This window comes from Rhagoletis pomonella, unplaced genomic scaffold, assembly GCF_013731165.1.
Source record: "Rhagoletis pomonella isolate Grant_MI unplaced genomic scaffold, Rhpom_1.0 Rhpom_scaffold_00007, whole genome shotgun sequence".
NCBI classification, from domain to species: Eukaryota; Metazoa; Arthropoda; class Insecta; order Diptera; family Tephritidae; genus Rhagoletis; species Rhagoletis pomonella.
The window spans coordinates 63,400,256-63,407,526 of NW_023458561.1; positions in this window are offsets into that span (position 1 = coordinate 63,400,256).

Consider the following 7,271-nt stretch of genomic DNA (forward strand, 5'->3'; position numbering starts at 1 on the left):
ATCAGGTAGCTGGAAAAAAATTACCTGTTCGTCATCAATATAGCATATGCTGTTAATAGGAAAATTATTCTCACTGCGCTATATGCAGTCGTCTACTGAGAAATACAAATTTCTTTTGCTATATTTTTAAGCTATTTATAATAAAGTGGAACGCGACGTGATTATTCGGGTTCGTTTGCGAGATTCCGAGAATTTTTCAGGTCTGTTCAAGATTTTTCGTGCTTTGTATTTTTTGGTATTATCCGGAACTTTGAGGATTTTTCCGGGATTTTTTGTATGTCTCTTGAATTTTGCGAGACTACTCTTGATATTTCTTAACTTTTTCGGATACTTAGAGTTCTAAGTATATTTAGCGGCTTTTTTCGTGTTAGATTTTTTCCTACTTTGCGGACAGTTTAGGATTTTTTTTTAAAACTGTGTGTTTTTATTTTCTCGGAATTTTCGGAACGGTTAAGTATTTCTTCGAAACCGTTTTGTGATTTTTTGAAGTGTTTCTGGCAGTTTCTGGACCTATGGATTGTTTCCAAAATTCGTATGAATTTTTCGAAAAATTTCTTGTCCATAAGTACATTTCGATTTCCAAACTTTTTTTTTTGCTTTTTTATTTTTCGGAAATTTCTGTATTTTTTGGAATTTTCCGGATCTTTCCTTAGAATTTAAGAGACCCTTCGGAGTTTCTTTGGGACTTTTATGGTTAATTTTTTGGGATTTTTCTAAATTTAATGATATTTTGGGACTTTTCTACGTGTTCTGTTTTCAAGAGTTTTTCGAGTCGCTTCAGGTTTATTTGTGTATTGTATTTTGTGATTTTGCAGGATTCTTCGCGTTTTTCGGAACACATAGGATTTTTTGTTACTTTTTCATTCTATATTCCAGCTTTTTTCGACTCTATTTGAGATTTTTAAAGTTTTTTGAATTTTCGAATTTTTCGAATTTTTTCGTATTTGTTCTCCTAATTGCTTTTTCATTACTCTTTGTGTTTTGATTTTTATGACCGTTCGAAATTTTTATTGAACAGTCAGCTTTCAAGCAACATATAAATTATATTTATGCTTTTTATGAGGATTCTTCGTATTTTATAGAATTGTGTTTGTTATTTTTCGTGACTTTCAGAATTTACTCCGTGTTTTTCGGAACCTCTTTACATTTGTCCGTATCTCAAAAAAGGAAAAAGTAGCGATTTTTTTTGTTAAAAAAATACTATGAACTCAGATAAAATATTTCGGCCAGAAACCAACATTTTGAATTCTTTTCTCCCCTCTAAATAGTTTTAACCCAAATACTTGCTTGCGTTTCGGGACATTATCATGTTGAAACGCTCATAGAGAACATTTATATTTTTTTGAAGTTTTTTTCCAAAATTTTCTTGTGTTTTCTGCGTTCATAGTCCCACTATTTCAGGTAAGTGGGCAAACGGAAATCCCAAAAAAATGCCCATTAATATGATTAACTTTTCTCTATATTAAAAAATTTGGCCTCTTCGATTCCCATGACAACCAAGCGCGGTAACCGGCATCTTCAAGGTTAGGGGAAAATAAAACGAAAAGTGGCTCTCCGATAAGTTACAAGAGTATGAATGAAAATGCGGCTGCATAGTCTATTTAGTGACGGCACTTATCGAAGCCAGGTTTCACCTACAATTTAAGTGAATATTGATTCTTTCCTCCTTTCGGTTTTCATATTAAATTCAAATAGACAAAATAATTGTTCACAATATGCTATGAAACTGGGTAGAAATTCAATGAAAAAAAAAACATTCCAATAAAATTTTTTCATTTAACTACGGGTGCGTTCAGAAATGCATCAAGCCTAAGAATTTATTTATTTTTTATTTTATTTTTTATTTCCAAACTAAATTTGATGGAAATGTGTTATTTACGCATTTAAGTTCCAATTCGGACTTTAAACGTGGTTGCGCATATTTGACATTTCCATCAATTATAGTTTAGAAATGAAAGAGACTGATGATTTGGCTTGATGCATTACTGAACGCACCATACGGTATAAGGACCAAATTCGAAGTTACATATTTCTTGAGGGCAAATTTCTCAATCATATCTCTTTTATTAATGTTGACGTAAGGTAGAATATCTATGATATACATATGTATGCAGTATGATGGCGCAGTAAATGTGGATTGGAATTTCCATAAAGTGGGCACCTTTTTTTTATTATCCTTTAGCTCAAATGAGATAACTTTTGCTTTCTTAGATGTTGTACCAGCTGCTTTTTGTAGTATACACAATAATCGTAATAGATTAGGGATATTTCTGTTGCTATGTCTGCCCAAAAAACTCGAACTCTTATATGTACGTACAAACATATGTACATACATAGTTTACAATTTGTATGCCACCATTACAAAGCAGTGCACCTAGGCGTATGAAAAGCGCGAGATAAACAAGGACGCCAGCACAAAATACTCATACGCCATGCTAACAGTTGTGTACAAGTGTTTGCCAAGTTCGATACAAGCTTTTGTGTAATTAAAGTAACACCAAAAAGTTAGCAAAATTTCTAAAACAAATAGTTTTTCTGCTCAAACTTTTTGAAATGGAAACTGATGCAAGTAACTTTTTGATAACAGTTGTTAAATATGTAGGTAAATATTTCAATTTTTTTTTTTGTGAAGATAACTGGAACTGCCGAACTTTTTGAATCGGCAGTTAGTTGTTTTCGTTTTTAAACTAGTCATATATGAATAGCTAACTGAAACCTTTAAAACCCTTTATTTTTTTTTTAATTTTTCTTCAATTGTGACATGTGACACTTCTCAATTTACTTGTATTCACTTGTGGCTTTTGCTTTTATTGTTTTAATAATTTATAACGTCGCATAGCAAAAATTCAGTTTTCAGAAATTAAATTCGTTACCAATAAATAGGTCAAGGCAACCATTTTCAAAAGCAATCCGAATACAGGTAAACTTACACGCACATAACAATGTAAACATGTATGTATGTATGTACATTAGACTGCATCACTCCCCATAAAAAAAAGTTAAGGGCTTTCAGCAAAATATTTTGGAAAAATATTATTTTGATTTGAAAAAACTAAAAAAAATAGTATTTTGTGGATAAAAATAGTTTTTTTATAGCTTTCTTTTTCAAAAAAATATCTCAGATGACAAAGCAGTTTAAGGCATTTGTATAAAAATATTAAAAAAAAAAATTCTTCGGAATTATAAAAATGCGTTTTTTGATGCTGTTTTGAAATTTGTTCAAAGAGTGGTTTAAGAAAAATTTGTATAACTCAGCCTTAACTCTACCGGTATTTTATCATCCTTTTTATTTCTTTGAAAATAAACTCATTCAAAGTATGAAAGAGAAAGGTAGGATGGACGAGTTTCATTCCAAGTTGAATAAAGATGTGTTGATATTTGAAAACAAAAACGGACATGAATGAGTTTTCAAAGAAATAAAAAGTGTGAAAAATACCTTTCCAATGAAACCTCACAAGTCTAAATCGGTATAGTTTTGGCACAGTTATGCAAGTTTCTCTTAAACCAAACTTTTAAAAAACTAAAAAAATATCATTTTTGATTACTATTAAATATTTTAACATATTTTTATGCAGATTTTTAAGTTTAAATTATTTTGTGATCTGAGGGGATTAGAAAAAAATCTTTTATAAAACTATTTTGAATACTCAAAAAACTGCATTTTGGAAGTCGGTGTTTTCAAATCGGTCCAGCTGACGTAAATCTTAATATTTTTCCGAAATATTTTGGTGTAAGTCTACAAATAAGTATGTATAATAAATTTTGTAATTCCGACACAAAACTGTAGTTTTTCTTTTTGGTGATGCAGTCTAATGTACATATAAATATATGTAAATAAAAATGTACTAAGTGCTTACACATCACTTCAGCAGAAAAGTAATGAAAGATTTTTAAATTACTTTCATCTGAATATGCATTTAAAAAAAAAAAAAAAATTAAATATATAGCGATACCTAGGGCTCAAGAGAATTAAAACAAACAATATAAAAATTAAAAGCATCGCATTAACGCAAATAAATTTGTATATGTGTGTTGTGCTTAGCACACATTAGTATTTATGTACGTGTTACATATTACCAAAGCTTGTGTTGTTGTGACTGCTGCATACGAGTGCCTATTTAGATGCGTGCTACAAGTTAGTAGGAGACAGGTGAAAAGCCTGGTCGGGCAATGTCGAGCATTCGGGTGGGTATAATGCTGCCTTGAAAAAGGTTCAAAATACCAATTTGCTATCCCGAAGCGGCGTAGAACTGTAAGTCAAAAATGAGAGGATAAGCATGATTTGGTTTTGAGTTACATTATTTGGTTACAGATACCAACCAAATCATGTGTTGAGAGAAATATTTTTAGCTGCCTTTTTTCTGAGTGAAAATTTTGTTCTTGAAAGTATTTGGTTGCTTGTGTTTTCAGAAAAATGCCGCTGGAGTAATAAGAACTGGTATAAATATACTTTTGAGCATTCTGAGCTAGTATGGGAAGGAAAATCGCAATTGAACTAAGGACAATGGCAGTGTTAAGACCCTCGACGAACAGTGGTACAAAAGTGTGAAAAATGGCAAAAATTATTGCTTGACTAACCAAAAATGAAAAAAAGAAACACATATTTTTGTGGCTGCCACAGCAAGAATACCTACATATCAGTTTTCGTAGTTTCTCTCTTGCGAACCGGGTTAGACGTTGAAATCTGTTCATATTATACCCCAAAGTAAACTTCAAACGCATACATAGCTATTTCCTGTTAACGCCTACTCCTCTTCGCAAACTCAACGTTAATACTAAACGCTGGCAGATATATCTCCTTGCTTATACCATATTCATCAGCTTATACCATAAGCATCACGCATTTAAGCAACCACCAAAAGCTTATTTATTAAGAAAAAATTGCACTTAATTAAAAAATGCTTACAGTCTTATTAATAGCGCCATAAATAGGTTGGACACTTCATTATTCAGTACTTATTACTTAAAAACCCATTCCGTATTTAAAATCAACCATAATAGATAAATCCATTAAATGCTTTGGTGGTGAGATTTCTATTCTAAAAATACAAGCCTTAGAAATTGTATGTCCCTTTCTCGAAAAAAGTTACTTGAGAGGAAACTTCCACTAATTTTCAAATATTTGTGGGCGAGAAAAGCTGGATGCCAATTCGCCTGCCGCGCACCTAATTTTACTCTTTCCAAAAATGTTTTTTGTTTCCAAACAACATCGCTAAGCTGTTGACAATAGAAAGCAAACTTGTCAAGGCAAGCAGCAAGCGGAACAAAAATAACAACAGCCATGCCATAAATTTAAAATTTTAAGCTCAAACTTGGCGTGAGAGCTACGCTGTCCGTCCACTTATAGAAAATAATTATGATAACAAAACAATTAAGCGTAAGAGCGCTTGGAATAAAGAGCGAAACAGCTGCTTATTTGCACAATGCTACAAGGCTTACAAGCAGCGAGAAAACACTTTGGACAAGTACTTTTGTATGTATGTATGTTGTACACGAACGTATAACAAAAGTGCCGAAAAAGAAAATTAAGTGGCTAGAAAACTGAAAAAGCTATAGGCCGAAATAAAAATAAATAAAAGTACAAATAAAAAGAAAAGGAAAATAAAAGAAAAGCAAAGTGAAAACACAAAAAAAAGAAGCAAAATGTGTTTACGTACATAATATTACTTTCATACAAACATACACACTTGCAAGCAGGATAAGTAGCAGCACAACAACGCATTTTAACAATGTCATTCAACTTGAGAGTGTGAACACTTACTTATTCAGCAGCTACTACTCATACTTACATTACTCGATATAAAATAAAAATTATTATAAAGGTATTTAAGTGTCTGTGTGTGTGTGCCGCCGATGATTTAATAATAATGCTGACACTTACAACTTACTGGTTTTTGTGTAAACTCAGTTGGGGATGGGGCTGAGGGTGGCAAACCCTGTGACATTTCCGATAAGTTTTCATGCGTTTGATATTAGATTAGGCAATTTTTCGCCTTCTTTTGTAAGTGCGAATGCGTGTGTTTATGAAAGCTTATATTTGTATTGTAATGACTTTATTGAATTGACAGCAAGGAAGTGCAATCGAAAGAAAATCGAATGGCTGAAGAAATGTGTACATATGTATTTATCCTGAAATAGTAGGTCAGCAGTGAACGGTTTTTGCCCTAAGCGCCTTTACAACGAGGAATGTTAGTTTAGCTTCACTTCAAAGGAAATTGGTATATATACTTTATTTAACATAAACGGTAAAATTTATTTACATAAATTTTCGAAATGTGGCAACTCTCTTATAAAATCATTTCAAAATAATTTGATGTAAATATGTAAGACACCTCGTTGTAATATTTCAATCAAATAATTAAGTATATTATATTTTATTTTGTAAAACTGGTGGCAACTCTCATAAAAAATATTTTGAATAAAAAGCTTTTTTTATTACTTCATATGTATTTAAAGTATTTTTAAGTATATGTATTATAAAATATTTTAAATCTTTCTAGTTTGCAACCATATTTAAATGGTTGATATTTAATTACTAAACGGCTGGTAACTCTATTCAAAAATATTTTTGAAACAAAGTTTTTTAAACTTCTATAGCTTGCTAATTTTTTTGAACTAATACATTCAACTCATTAATCAAATTGATTCGAGTATCTTAGTCATAAAGTTTCCTTAAGCCTCTGCCCTGAATCAACTTGCTGATTAAAAGATTTTGAGTTTGTAAACAGGTGGCAGCCTCCCAAAAAAAAACTCTAGAAAAACACTTTGTTAAACCTCTCTCGCTTGATATTTATATTAAAATATTACATTGCTATGTTAATTATAGGTATCTTTAACGATATTTTAGAAATAAATATTACGGACATCTCTCTCGTTTGATACCCATATTAAAATATTAAATTTAACTTGTTAATTAAATTGATATCGGGTTCCAAACAGGTGGCAGCCGTTTTTAAAATTTTTTTATATTTTCGAAACAAATCGTTTTTGAACATCTTTCTTTTCACAACCGAATAGGTGTAATATTTCACTTACTTTATTTATTTTATTTTAACATTTGAAAAAGATGGCAACTCTCCTCAAAAACTATCCTTAACATTAATGTAAATAATGAATTATCGGAAACGGTTCACGTCGTCTAAAGTTATCCGATAACATACATAAAAATAAATAAATATATAATATATTAAAAACCAAGAAAAATTACAATATAATCACAAAAATTGATTTTTTATAACTTTTACATGCAACATTAATAATTACACAGGTTT